Genomic DNA, 15,477 nt, shown 5'->3' with positions numbered 1-15,477 from the left:
CAAGTGTGTTTATCAGCTGAACTGTCTTTTTGGTATACTTTTTATTTTTACCACAGCGATTAGGAAACTGTAAGCTATATTTGTGTCTTGCACACATTCCCATTGGATAATGCTGGTCTGGATTCCGGCTCTTTGGCCGCAGAAAATAGGTCATTTGTAAGTTCTGTTTGACATTTTCCTTAATGGGCTTCAAATGATTTAGGCTGCACGTGGACAAGGTTTTTGATTGATGTTAATTCCACCGACATTTTTCAGAAGCCCATCACTCCGGACTCCATTTTATGTTCAAGGGTCACATAACTAAATGAGACAAAGGTCCTAACTGGATACACCCTGAATGCATATTATAAGTCAATGTAAGGGACAGGGGCATGGATGGGAAGGGCACACATTTGCTGCTTTAGATAGGGTGGTTAGGAATGGCCTCTTCAAGGAACACAGAAGGCCCTTGCTGGGGATGTCCAAGAACACTTCAGAGGGGAATGTGCTTGGTATGCCAACTGCAGAATAAAGGCTGTGTCACCACATGAATGTGAAAATGACCGATGCGAGGTCAGCATGGACCAGATCAAGCGGGGTCAATGCAAGTGAAGTCAATGTTCACTGCCAAGTGTAATTAGGAGACATTGGGGGTGAAGGGCCTGAAGCGCAAGGCAGACCTACAGCTTCACACGATCCCCTTGGTTTCCTTGTTGAGAAGGACTATAGGGAACAAAAGTGGACCGGAGAGACCTGTTAGGAGCTTAGGCACAGGTCAGTGGCATTTTATTGAGCATCTGAGGTGTACAACAAAGAAAACGAAGCTGGGGTAAGTTATCTAGGTGATAATAGTGTATTATCTCTAACTATTCTGAAGCCAGGTGATTTGGACTTTTACTTCTGTACCTAGCATGACAATCACCTTCGCACAGGGTCTGTTAAAGGCACAGGCAGCGCACGCCTTCAAAGGAAATTGTCAGAGACTGTCCTCCACCCACAGGAGCATAAATCAAAGCTTTGGCCGCTCCAGGAATAAGATGTCCATTTAGGGGGACAGGCATGTAGCAGAACCATAAAAAAAGTCCGGGAATTCCAGGAGAAATGTCTTTGGTATGTTGTTCTAAGACAGGTCACCTGAGAGATTTCATTGTGCTGCCAATGACACTGGCAGGCTCGGGCTATGGAAAGAATCTGTGATCTGGACAGAGAAACTCGGACAACTGAAAACACAATTGCCAACTTCAGGAATGTCAAAAGTAAACATATTAAAATACTCAGAATAATACAAAATCTGATTGTGTTTCCCACTCCTCTCCCCAACACTGTGATGTAACCACTGAGAACAAAAAGTATCTTGGAGTGTACAGTATAAGAGCACTACTTCTCAAGTTCTGTTTTCAATGTAGAGAACAAGATCACATGGGACTGACACACATCAAAGGAGGGATCGCATGTTTACAGAAACCTCTTATTTACTTTATTTACTATTAGTGTGGCGGTGTGTGTGCACGAGAGAATGCATGTGCACATGTATGTTCATGTATGTAGTGTGTGAGGTGGGCATGCTTACCGCAGCACATGTATGAAGGTCAGAGGACAACCTTGCAGAGTCAGTTCTCTCTTCCACCTTTGTATGGATCTTGAGGATTAAAGTCAGAGGGCCATGTTTATTTGAGTGTTTTTCTCCGGTGAGCCATCTTGCTGGCTGGCCTGACATAATTTGTTTAAACACTGAGGCGAACATAGAAGAAGCAAGCCTGAGAGGAGAGCGATCCCCTTCTTGAGGATGAGGAGGAGAGCAGGGAAAACTAATCCTTTTCATTATGATCTAAATGAGGTATTGGACTTTTTTTTTTAGGGCCACGAACACATTTACAGAGCCGGTTCTGCTGAATAATTAAGAAGCTGTGTTAAAGGACCTTGGAGCAGGGCGTGGTGGTAGAGATGTGGGATTATAACTTGGGAGGTCGAGGAGTGAGGATGGGGAGTCATGAGACTGCTATGGACATGCGTGGTCTCATTTCGTTCTAGGAACCGAGCCTCGCTGGATGAGGCAAGGGCTTTGTCCCTTTAAGCAGGCTCCTTTGCTGAAGAGCAGCAATGAGCTCTAGCTTCTAGAGAATAACATTTTGTCTTTTAAAATATTAATTCTTCTTCTTCACACAGGCTGAATGCGGAAGGGAGGCACAAGAGGAACCGTCCTGGGTTCTGTGTGTCTGAAGCTAAATGAAAGGGAAACAAATGTAGATTTATAAAGAGGTGGTAATTTTTGTTGGATCTTAAAATATATCATCAGACTCATTATTTTATCATATTTGTGTACTTTTACCTTAATAACTATTTCCATTATGCAAATGCTTAATAAAACTGACAGTCTGAGGGTTTTGACATAAGTTGCACAGTGCACTTGAAGGACAGGCTTCTTCCTGAGCGAAAGGCCCCCTCTAAATGCTCTTCACCTTTCAGTACGGCTTGCATTTGGTTGTGCGTATTGATTTAAGGTTTTCAGTTTTCTTCAAAAGTTTAACATCTCCCCATAAATATATTCACCATCAGATCACAGATGTCCAAGCTCTAGAGTGTTTGTTTTCTCTCATCACCATTATACAGAAAGCTTTGGCGAGCAAAGTATATCATGTCTTTTCTATATGATAACAGCAAAGACAGTCTATGCAGCCTGTTTATCTCACTGCCGGGACACCTTCAGATTCTCTAAGGATACTTACTTATTCCTTGGTGTTGTGCCTTTTAAATAACTAAATTTTATCTCTATTTTCTTAACTTTTTGTCCATTTCTCTATGTATAGTCTCCTTTTGTCTTGTCTTTGTGGAATAATGACAATTAAAACAAATCACACTTACGTTGTTTATAGCTTAAATAAGATGGAGAGAAATTACTGAGGCAGTTGCTTGTGTTACAAAGTATTTTGTTGCCGCCTCAGTGGACTGCCGGTCTGATTTAACAGCGAGTAGTGAGATCATGGCTAGTAAACCTATTTCTTTTTTTTTTTTTTTTGTATTTTTTTTTAACTTGAGTTTTTTTTATGTACATTTGGCAAACATCCCTTCCCCCCCCTTCCTTATGGGTGTTCCTCCCCACCTCCTGATTTAAGTTCAGCAGTCTTAGCAGGAGGGCTGCTCCTTCCATGGTGCTCTTACTAGGATAAACCTATTTCTAATCCAATCATATAGTCTTTAGGAGGGACTGGAGCTGGTTGCTTGCATTGACTATGGAGTCTCAAGTCCCTTCAAGCTCTTCCAGTTCATTCTTGATTCCTTCAACGGGGGTCCGTTCTCTCAGTTAGTAAAACCTATTTCTAACATATTAGGAGGAAATGACTGTGGGGGCCTGAAAAATAGTAAGGAGGGTTAGAGGATTAATTGGTACAGAAAGGGCTTAAACAAACATTTTTGGGGCATATGAGCCTCGAGCTTAATTTTAGTTTCAAAAGGTTAAATCAGTAAATATGGAAAAATCTGAATGTTCACTGGCTTTAAGTACATAGCAGAACAGAAATACATTGCCCTTGACTTTGTTGGTTTTTCTGTCTATACTGATTGGCTGCCCCTGCCTCAGGAAAGGCAGTGAATAATTCTGATCAGGTCTGGCTAGCATGTGCAGCCGCTCAAGCTATTATCTGTTGATTATATTCTCCGCAGGACGAGTGGTGTGAAATCCCTCACCCGGGCCACCTCTCTTTGTATACCAGGGAAGCACAGGACGCCCTTCTAATTGGCTATAACATACTGCATGAAGGAAGCCGCAATTTCCCACTAAAGTGTCCGCCAGAGGGAAAAGGGGACACAGACGAGCAAATCAATAGCTTTTCCTTAAGAGGAAACCATGATTTATGATGCACTTAGGCGGCAAGAAAGCAGGTTTCTCAAGGCAGTGGCAGGGTGCAGAGGGCGACCAATCAGATGAAGCCTGAGTCAGGATGCGATCTGCTGATCCGGTCTCTACTCTACCACAGGGCAAGCCGGCAAGTGGGAGGAGCGTTCTCTCAGTGCAGGGCTCTGTTCACAAATCACAGCAGGAAAGGCACAAGACGTCTGACTCTGAGCAAACTCTAGGCTCTGACTAACCCCTTTCCTCTGCGTGTTCTCTAGATCTTTTGTATAAAACCGTTACGGCAAGCCTTGAACCGCTAAGTGGCAGGTTATGTGGAGGTGTTCCTGTGAGTCATGATTTTCCTCGGAAACACGCAGAGTGATAATGGCTGCATTACTCAGTGTGAATGTTTGATGCATACGCTTAATTTTGTTTAAGTAGAAAGGACAAATATTAAATTGCTGTGGCTAGGCGGTTTTAGATCCATAGCAGGGGTACTTCTAAATTACAGGTTCTATTGCATTTAAATATCTATTGAATAGTACGTCATAGTCATAAAAACCCAGCAATATGCCCATATGCACCCTGGATGATAAGAGTGCACTCTACCCTAAAGAAATAATAATTTACTTAAGAGAATTTACGTATACTGAGACCTCTCTAGCAGAGCTCGGTTCTGTGCCATGAATTAATGTAGCTTCATTGTTGTAACATGAAAACATTAAAAAAAATACTTCCTAAGATCAGAAGAAACCACGGCTGTATTAATATCGGTGTCTTTGAAAAACTGACAATGCTATATAAGATATTTAGGGGGCGTGGTGATCTCTCTCTGTCTCTGTCTCTCTCTGTCTGTGTCTCTAAGTCTGTGTCTGTGTGTCTGTGGGTCTCTTCCCCCCCCCCCCGTGTGTGTGTGTGTGTGTGTGTGTGTGTGTGTGTGTGTGTGTGTGTCTGGGGGAGGGTATGCCTATATCTTTTTCATTCTGGGGATGAAATCCAGTTCCTGATACATGGGTTGTCCATAACATGATATTTTGATATCCATATATATCTATATATATAGATATATATATATACCCATGTACATATATGAATATATGGATGCATACATACATATGTATATATACATATATATACATATATATACATATATATACATATATATACATATATATATATATATGATGTTCACATTGTGGAATGATTAAATTCAGCTCCTTAACAAACCACTTATTCCACATTATTTGTCAAGTGGTACAGTGTTACTTAGATGGGACAGATGAGCTTCAGAAACCTATTTCACAGCTGATTGCATGCAGGTACTTGGTGACTTTGGAAGTGACTATCCGGTGTTCACAGCTGCTAATTAACTACAGATTCCTGCACCTGGCAAGAAAATTCAGCGAGCTCCTAACCCATTCCACAACTTTTTATACGGGATTTAATATCAGGCCGCAGAATGCTATGTTAAGGAGAGGGTGGAGATTTCCCAGTGAATGCAGCTTGGAGGCCCCACGGCTGCAGGAATGTGGATGGGGGGAAGATGTACAGTCTCAGTCAGGGTCTCACGTGCTTCTGCACTTCTGTCATTCACATAGCGTATGCTTAGGCAATGTGAACGCTGCAGGAACCCTTGGAGCTGGTTTTCTCCTTTACCCCAGGTTCAGAGGGCTGCATCGTCCCCCACATTTTTGCACGGCACTGTGTAAATAAGGTTCGTCATTTGTCTTTCGTATCAGCATCCACCCCATCCCTCCCCAACCCCCTCCCTGCAGATGAGGTGTCTTTAGTCAGAGATTCGAATTTGAATACCTCCTTGCAAAGTGGGCGAGAGTCTTAACGTAAGAGCAGCGTGCTCTGGACTCCGTGTTCTTTTTCTATTCCTTTCAAGCTACTCAGTGTTTCATGCTTCGGACCCTGCTGCCATACCTGTTCTTAACCGACACTGGATTCCACACCTTTTACATACCCATTACCCTAGTGATGGGCAGCTGGGTTGCCAATCATTTTTTCCACAAACACTCTTACTATGAATATATCCTTCTACGGCCTCATGGGTCTATATGTGCATTCCTCTGGGCATATTTGAGGGGTGGAATGCATTTGATTAGCATGATCTATATTTTTACAAGTATCATCAGATATTTCTCTTGAATGAGTACACCACAGAAAAGTCCTCCATGTACTTTAGAAAAAAAAAATCTTAATTCAACCCCTAAGCCCCCAAATCTCTTCATGTTTTCTTTCACTTTTTTGTTATTGTCTTGAGACTGGCTCTCCCACCATGGGTGACAGTCTAAGGTGAAGTCCCTTAGACTTCACAGAATCTCCCTGCTGTGCAGTTCCTTTCCTGTAATCTATGAACAATTTGTCTGGTCACCCAAACATCTTTCAGGACATCTCAGGGCCATTCAAACCATGGCATTCAAACATCAAGAAGCTTTTTCTCTAGAAATGTCCAAGGGCATGTAATCTGGCTGGAGAAGGGACATGCCCTCTGTTGCAAGAGTACCCAAGAATGCCCCGCACACTACATAGAGCAAAGGTCACCAAAATGAGAAACACACCTAGGAGTTTGAGATCACGTTCAATGACCAAACCACAGCAACAGCTTAGCCACGACAAGACTCCAGGTGCATGATGGGACATGACCCCAGATGCATGATGAGTAGCACCATTCTTACGATTCAGTTAAACTAGGGAGTTGCTCTTGATAGAACTGACATCTTTCCGACCTGCTTTCACTCCAAGCCCCATTTCTCACAAACCCAGGGTGGGAACCCATTCCTAAGCACAGTGACTCACAGGGCAAAACTCTGCTCACAGCACAAGTTTGATTAAATGAGTGAACTGGTGGCAACTCCCTTTGACCTATATGTACAAAGTATTTTGATGATGGGGTAACCATATGAGTCAATTCAACAAAAGATTGAGGCCAGACTAGATCAGACCTTATATTCTTATATTTTTGGTTGTGAGCCTAGCCTTTAACGGCTGAGCCATCTCTCCAGCCCCAGACCTTATATTCAATGCAGAGGAAGTCACAAGAAAACTTGACTTCTGGCTTTAGAGTCTAGCAATTGCTTAGAGGACTAAAGTCATATTTGTCTTTTATTGAGGATATAAAGAAAAATCCAAGGCAGAAGTATGTGTGCATTGGGCATAGAAAGGCAAGACAAAAACCCCAGCAAGGCCTTGGGTTCACAGCTCCTTCTATTTGGTTCCATTGAGACACCCTTGGAGTTCTATGGGGGCGTGCACCTCCCACGATCTTTGTTTCTGTTCTTGTGGAGACAGAAGCTCTATCACTTGCCTTGAGTACAAACCATACATAGCAGAGACAGAGAGGGGAATGGCCCAAGTGAGGGGCTGGCTCTGTCACTTGCTCTCTGCTGCTGTCTTCTGCCTGGCTAGTACCCAGCACATGGCCATGCAATTTGACTTTTCTCAGCGACATAAGATAAGGCTTCTGAAAATCTTCACAGGCCACCGGGGGCCATTATCATGGTCTCTCATGTCATCGCCATTGTTTATGCCACTTGTGTAGTTTCAAGCATCTCTAAGTCGGCCATCTTTGTCTTAAACTGTTGAGCAAAGTGAAGCCAGGACTCCTCTGACCCCTCACAATTCACCCCCTCTTCCTTCCCTGTTCCCCCAACTCTTATGTGACCTATAGCTGATGTGAACCTGCCTCCACTTAGTAATACCATCTCTAAGGTAAAGAACAGAAGATGCAAGATGGCTCCAGCAAGCTCTACTTCCTAAGTTCATCAAAATACTGGACGAAGGAGTGATAGGTAGCCACTGGGTACAACAGGGAGGATGAATATCAAGGCCTTGACTCTTCCCTGTTACCCCATATGAGATGTTTCCCTGAATGCTGCTCTTAGCCTAGAATCTCTGCTGGCTTCTAGACTCCAGCCAGGCACAAAGGGACCACTCAATAAATATTTTCAGACCCAAGTATACAGGTACATTTTTATCAATTAACTCAAGACCGAGTCCCACTATTGGCAAGAGAGACAGTTGAGAATCCACTTCTTCATTGGGTAACTTGAAGATTTATTTTTGACGTTTTGTGCATAAATGTGGCTATGTGTGGGTCTATGCACATGAGTGCAGGTGTTCATGAGGCCAGAAGAAGGCATTAGATGCCTGAGAACTAGAGCAATAGCCAGTTGTGAGCCTCTTCAACGTGAGGATTGACCTTAGCAAGAATAGTGTGCACTCTTAACTGCTGATACATCTGTTCGGCGCCATTGGGTAACAGATAATTTAAAAACAGATCATACAGATATTATGTGTGTTATATATGTATAAATGTGCATGTGTGCATGCGTGTGTGTGTGTGTGTGTGTGTGTGTGTGCGTGTGTGTTCCATGACCCTCAACCAACTTGCAAACTCATGCAAGTCATGTCATTAAGATTCTCTACTAATCACTGAGAAGACCAAGCAAGGAATGAATACACACATGGTTTAACATTCAACCCCTTCTCCTATTAAACAATTTCACAAGAGCATTGTTTAAGATCTAAAAGGGACATTTCATGCTTTGACCGTATTCTCCTCTTGTGATATTTTGTCTCCTTCGATTTTTGCCAGATTTTGGAGCCTGAACCCTGCCACTTCTCAACTACTTATTGTCATCTCTGAAAATGTGTCATTGGAACTTCAAGCAACTCCTGATGTTTCTTACACATTCTACAGCAAGATGGACTGCATATTTGGAGAAGCGTTGAAGGTTGGGTAGAAGAATGAAGAGTAAGTGAGAAATGCAATTCAATCTGTCCTCAAGGGACCAGTGCTGAGGCGTTTCAGAAAAGACCAGACAATTCCTAAGGATTTAGAAGGACGTACCTTCCAAACTTGAACAATGTTGTCCCATTTAAAAACTTCTCCTAATAAGATGCTATTCTGTGGAGCTAACGGTGCATCTCAGGCAGTCAGTCACAGGGGAATAATGAACAGTATGTGTGAGGCACATTTGCTAAGATCTTGGATTGTCTTAATACCTTCTAGAAGCAACTCCCGACCAAACTAAGGTGCCTTGATTTTAACAGCTTCACTCGACATCCTCACCAAATCAGACTGTAAGAGAGCAACTCACTTAGCACCCGTACCTCCTGCTGGTAGGCTCTGTGAAAAAATTAGGTTGGGCTTAAGTTGTATAAATGGGAGAATATTATGCACTACCTCCAAGATGAGTAATTCTACAACTTTTAACCTTAACAACCTTGGATAGCGAAAAGTAATTAAAGCTTCGGGGATCCTATCACACACATGGAAGAAAACTGCACACAAAGGGGCATTTTGGACCCGGATGGCTCATCCTGCTCCTCCAGGTAGAAGTACCCTTAGAAGCAGAGCAGTTAGTTACCAGGACTCAAAAACGATGCTAATTATAAGCCTTGGCTGCGGGATCTAATTAGGTTAATGAGGAGCTCAGCCAGGCAAGGGTGTTTTTAGCACAGTGCTTCTCAGAGAGTTCTGACCGAACCTCACGTATGTATTTTGTCTTCTCCAGAATCTGGAAATACGGACAGAAAGGGGGCAGGAAGTTCAAGGGGCCATGCAATTGCAGCAAGGCCTTGGGAAGGGAATTAGCAAGTTAGTTTCTGCAGTTTGTGCTGAAGAGCAATACATATTAGGAAAAGCCCACTGTTGCCCAGTATCTTCAGAAGACAGAATTTCTAATGTCTGGAGGGCTCAACCCCCTTCCTTTTTTTTCTTTTGCTAAGATTATGGTCAATATTGTTATGGGTCCAATTGTGTTTCCCCAAATGTATAGCTTAAACACTGTGCTGTAATATGACTGACTATACCTGAAGATAGGGCCCTTACGGCCCACAGAGGGTTTAAGGATGGAGCACTGGTCAGACAGGAGTGTGGTTTTATAAGAAGAGGAAGAGTTCTTGCTCACTCATGCCACACAGCAGGGAGTCCGTACGTCAGAAAGACAGCTTTCCTCAGAACCAGCCTTCTTGGGACCTCAGTCTTAGACTTCCAGCCTTCATAACTTGGCAGAGAATTTGTGGTACAAGCCTCTGAGTCTGTAGCATTTTATAAAACAGGAGGCTGGGCGGACTAAGAAAGGCTGGCGTGGAACCTGGAGTCAGAAGCTGGCTCAAGCTGGACTCCTTGGCATGGCAAGGGGTGTGGTCAGCGTTCTAATGGAAGGACAAAGGAGCTCTTCATTCTCACACTGTGTGAAGGGGACTAAGAAGCCCTCAGGATGCTTTTGAAGGAAAACACCAGTCCGGAGAGGATTTCCTACACCGGATGCTATGGTACAACAGCCTCTGTTTCTTATAAACTCTTCGGTATGATTTTTGAAATAATAAAGAATCCTGCAGGTAGCTAGGTTTTCTTATAGAAAACGAAGATTAGACCTTAGAAGGCTTGGCATGGGGCTATGACAGCACTACTTGAACAAGGGGACAGGTGCCATCAGCCAGATATAGTCCTTGTTAGTACAGTGTCCACATATCCTTTGTCTCATTCTTTGGGAAGGCCTCTTCAATCATTTTTAACCTTCCACTGTTCATGTTGGGAAACATTTCTATGCCATAGATCGTCTATTAAAACAAAAAGGGTTGTTATAACTTGATTGACTTTACCCTGAAGATCATTAGAATAAAAAATAAATGTAAAAATATGGCATAACAGATATATTTAGTTGTATATATTTAGCAGTACTCTTTTTTAATCTTGAACAATTGTAGATTCACATAAAGCTATTTGTGAAATCACACATGACCTTCATCTGAATTCCCACAGTGGCTAAACTTGCACAACTTGAGGATGAAGCATCAGACAGGACAGACAACATATATTTAGCCATCACTTTGCATCTGTGGAGGATGATTTCCAGGACCCTGTGGACACTCAAATCTACAGATGCTCAAATTCCTTGCTTAAAGATGGCCTAACTTTTGCACATGACCTACACACATCTGAGAACTTTAAACCATCTAGGCTATTTTAACTACGTACCATGCTGCAAATACCATGCAACTAGTTGTTATGTCATATTGCTTGGCAATAATACCAAGAAAAACCATCTGTAAGGATTCAGTCTTTTCTGAGTACTTCTAGTCTAGGATTGGCATGGAGCCTACTGGTGCAAAGGGCCGGATATACACAGCCCTACATAATTTTTTAACATGTGTAGATTTATATAATTACTTCAGAAATCTAGACACTAAAATATGCCGTGTGAAGATTGCCCTCACGTGACCTCTTTACAGTCACACCCTATTTTGGGTCCTTTTGACCTCTATGTTCCCATTTCTAGAATGTCATATAAACAAGCCTTTTGGTATAGACCTTGAGAAACATAAGCTATCACATCAGTTATTTGTTTCCTTGTATTATAGAATAGCAGTGCATGCACTGTGGACTCTTTTAGATGTTTCTAATTGGGCTATTACAAATTAAGATGTTGTAAATAATCATATAAACATTTTTGTATCCACCTAATGTTTTATTTCTCTAAGGGAAATGCCAGGAAGGCAGTTTCTGGGTTATATGTTAGGTTTTCTTGTGGTTTATTAAAAGCTGGCATTGTATTTTCCACAGTGAAAGTGCTAACCTGCTTGCCCTTTTGTACTGTGCGAAAGATGGAATTCTCCTGTGTTGTCACCAGCACTTAGTATTGTTGCTTATTTCTCTTTTATAAAGATTTATTTATGCATTTTATGTATGAGTGCTTTATATGCATGTTCACCTGCAGGCCAGAAGAGGGCACTAGATCCCATTATAGATGGCTGTGAGCCACCATGTGGTTACTGGGAATTGAACTCAGGACCTCTGAAAGAGCAACCAGTGCTCTTAACCCCTGAGCCATCTCTCCAGCCCGCTGTTCATTTCTTAAAAGAAAATTTCATTCTATAAAAGGAAATACTTATCCTTAAGGCAAAACCCAACATCAACAACTCTCATTATTCACAACAGAAGGAAATGCCCACTTTTTCCTACTGGAGGTCAAATTCTCCAGGATTCTTGGGGGCTCTAGTCTGTCGGTTGGTTCATGTTGACATTTACTTTGAAGAAGATTTAGGGGTCTAGTCACCTACGATCTGAGAACCAAATAAGTCTGAAATACACTGGCTGGGATCTTGAACGTCTAGTATCTAAACTGACAAACAAAATCCTTGTTTACTCTAACGATACCCACCCTTCGAATAGTACCTGGCACATCAGTAGGTAGGAAGCATCTTATCTGAAGCAAATACAGGGTAATTTATCCACAGTGGAATCCTCCAGTGTTAGCTATACTGAAGCAAGTGGTCCTCGGAGGCTTATACCTCACAAAGGGAACAACCCCCCCCATGACTAATGAAAAATTAAGCCAGTAAAAAGGATGCTTGTGACCCTGGGTGTTCAGATAGCGGAATTTGTGACGCCTTTTCTTAAACTGCCTTTCCCTTTGGCCTCAGAACTCTTTTAGTTTTCTGATGGATCATGTTGGCCACTTAGGGCGTGTTCTGACTCCTGCTGTTTTCTGAACCTGGTTCTCCAGCCTTATTGATCACCTACGAGGTACCCATATATCTATATGTAGGTATTCCGATATATTCCAGTTCTCTTCCTGTTAGTTGTAACTCGTGGTTATTCCACCTTTGCGTGTACAAGCATTATCCTGGAGATCCCACCTAACGGTGGGCAGGAGTGCTGACAAGCAGCGATGGTGGCACATGAGCACACAGATCTTCACACCAATATCAGAAAATCACCAAGGCTTACACCCTTTCTTTAAGGTGCCCCGTGAACATGAGTGGAGAGTGTGACTTCCCTGCGTTTCAGGCCACTGGGGTTCTACTGTGTTAAGGTCTCCTGATTCTCTTCCTTTGTCTTAACTGTTAGGTTCTTCTTTCTCCCCTGCCTCCTATCCTCTGGGCAACCGTGTGTTGGCTTGTTCTTGCCCTTTCCTTGTAGTTTCTGTGCATGCGCTACAGATGTCCTGCTTATCTCAGGTAGGGAGGAGGGAGTCCCACAGCCAATCAAGCTGCCACTTTGCCTGCTTCCCTGTGGTGCTGAAAATGGGACCCAGGGCTTTGCTCATAGCTGGGAGGAACTCTATCCCTGAGCTTTATCGAGCTCCCCACTTTTTACTTAAAAGTTCTTGAAATAGGGTCTCATTAAGTTGCCCAGGCTGGCCTTGAATCACTCTGTAGCCCAGTGAAATCATAAACTTGAAACCCTCCTGCCTCAGCATCCAAATAGCTGGGACCTCCACCAAAAGACCTGGAAGTGGTTGCCACTTTCCATGACTGCATATCTATCTACTGGAGTTGCCATGGTTACCAATTTCCAACTCCTCATTGGAATGCTGACTGGCAGTGGCCAGGGACAACTGAGAGCTCAAGGGGGCAGTGATACACAGAGGTGTTATTGGTTACAATTCCTTTCTTCTGTGGCCAAAGGGAAGCCTCTTTATCCCTTCCCTAGCCAGCTATGGTCTCCTCTCCTTTCCTCCTCGGTAAGAGAGAGACTTGTAGGTCTCATCCAAGGACAGGGTAATTTGGACATCATTGGGGAGACGTGTATTTTCCAGGCCACCATCTTTATGGATGAAATGGGGTGGTGGTGCAGTGGGTGGACTTGGGCCATACAGACATGCTGCTTGCAGTGAAGGGTGAGGCAGAAACAGTCTGTGGGGCTGGCTATTGGGTGCTGAGCACTGTGAATGAGCTTTAGGACCAAAGCCCTTCGTGCCAAAAATCCTCTACCTTAGTTGACTAAGCATCCTTGCTCCTCGCTGGGATGCCTATGGCGTAGAGAACAGGTCATCCGAGGTACAGTTTCCAAGAAGGCACAGTGGCAAGGGAGTGTCACAGAGTGGACAGCACTGCAGTGCAGCATCATCTCCCTTGTCCCTGCCTCACTGAAGGCCCAGCAGGGAGGACCGAGGTGATGATTCAGCCCAGCTTCCATTTCCCCCCGAAGGTAATTGGGTTTCCATTAAATGCTGATGAGTTCTCATTACAGGAGAGTGTGCAGAGAGGGAGAAGGGGAGTGTGCGGAGGAATCTTCCATCTGAGCTGTGTCTGCTTTCAAAAGTACTGCTCGTTTCCACCCACATTTGCCGGGAGGCTATCACCTCAGTTAAAACTGCTGTCCTAAGACAGACAAGGAGTGCTGCTGGGGATGGGGGGTGGGGAAGGAAACTCCTGAACACCGTGTTAGGATATGTGTGGTACAGCCATCACGGACAAGGGGCTCAGCTGGTACAGATGCCTGTTGACCTGGTTTCCATCCCCATGACCCACATGGTGGAGAAAGGACTCCTGTCATTGTCTGTGCTTGACACATGCACATTATTATGTGTGCATGCATGTGCTATTACATGTGTGTGCAAGAATAAATAAACAAAGGTAATACCTCAAAAAAGGTATAAAACTAGGCGCACACAGGGCCTAGCCTCTTCTGGGTTCACAAGAGCCACCTGCAAACTCCTGTTTGCCACTGTGTTCGTCACAGGTACTGTCAACGTAGGGCTGGGGAGATGGTGTAGTGGGTAAAGGTGCTTGCTGTTGACCCTGGGGTTTGAGTCTCAGAATTCACGTGGTAGAAAGAGAGAAGCAATATGAACATCACGGACAATATCAACAAACACACAATACATCCAATCATCATGTAGCCCACCCATCTAGACAATTATGGCCATACAACTTCTGAAGCAGAGGAAAACCTGGCCTGCTCCTTTATGTGCTGGTAGCCAGCTGGGGTCAGCTTTTGAGAAGAGGCGTCCAGGATAGTTACACCCTAGTGTAGCTGTCATGGGCATCTAGTGCTGGGGGCTGGGACGTACTCCCTGGCTTTGTTGTCTCCTCCCCTACTCCTTGTTCTAGGGACAATGCTTCAGCCACCAGGAGTGACTCAGGCAGCCCAGCAGCTGAGTGCAGGTGGAGAGTAAGGGAGATGCTTGAGGACACAGCAAAGCCTGCTGCTTCTTGAGACTCAAGAGAAGGGACGGGTAGGGGAGGAGAGAGAGGAGGGAAGGAGAAGGGAAGAATAGAGATTCAGGCAGAGGGCTTCATTGTGCGGACTAACTCTGCTGAAATGTACTATGTAGCCCAGAGGGCTTCGCTCTACGGTAACCCTTCTGTCTCAGCCCTGCTTAGCGCTAGGATCACAGGTGAGTGAGTTTATGCTGGAAACCTTCAGGGATTAGCAACTCCTAGGCTCCCGGCAAAGCTTTACCAAAGACTGAGCAGAGAAGAGTGTCATTGTTACCCAACACTGGTTCAAACCTAGGCTGCTCCTGTTATCCAGTATTAGCCCCCAGCATTAGCACTGGTCTTAACCCATCAGGCCATGAAGCTATCAAAAGCCTCTTTCTGCTGCTATACCCAACTGCTCAAGAATCCTTTCAGAATCCTCGGGGCAAACTTAAGTTGTGCTTTGCCTCAGAGGCCTGTGTGGCACCATGGCCTGTATCTCAATGACTTCAGGCTTAGGATCCCTACTGAGGCTTGTGGGCCGGGAGACAGAAAAGTATCTGGGTTCAGGGCACCCAACAGAGCCTTCTGTGGTGAGCCAACCGCAAGTGTGAGAGCACTTACCAACTGAAATATAGTTGCAACATGGGGTCGACTCTCCACACCTTCTCTACAGACCAAACCCGGCTGTTGGCTGGAGAAAATCAATTCCCCCATACACA

General features: G+C 44.0%; 1 protein-coding gene across 1 annotated transcript in view; it reads right to left on the bottom strand.

Moving 5' to 3' along the window:
- Positions 1–15,477, bottom strand: part of Sv2c (synaptic vesicle glycoprotein 2C) — a 129,624-nt gene that overhangs the window by 55,609 nt on the left and 58,538 nt on the right. The gene's annotated exons all lie outside the window — the stretch shown is intronic.

Source organism: Rattus rattus, chromosome 3 (assembly GCF_011064425.1).
Source record: "Rattus rattus isolate New Zealand chromosome 3, Rrattus_CSIRO_v1, whole genome shotgun sequence".
Taxonomy (NCBI): domain Eukaryota; kingdom Metazoa; phylum Chordata; class Mammalia; order Rodentia; family Muridae; genus Rattus; species Rattus rattus.
The sequence above is the reverse complement of the archived record's forward strand: the minus strand, read 5'-3'. Positions and strand labels throughout refer to the sequence as shown.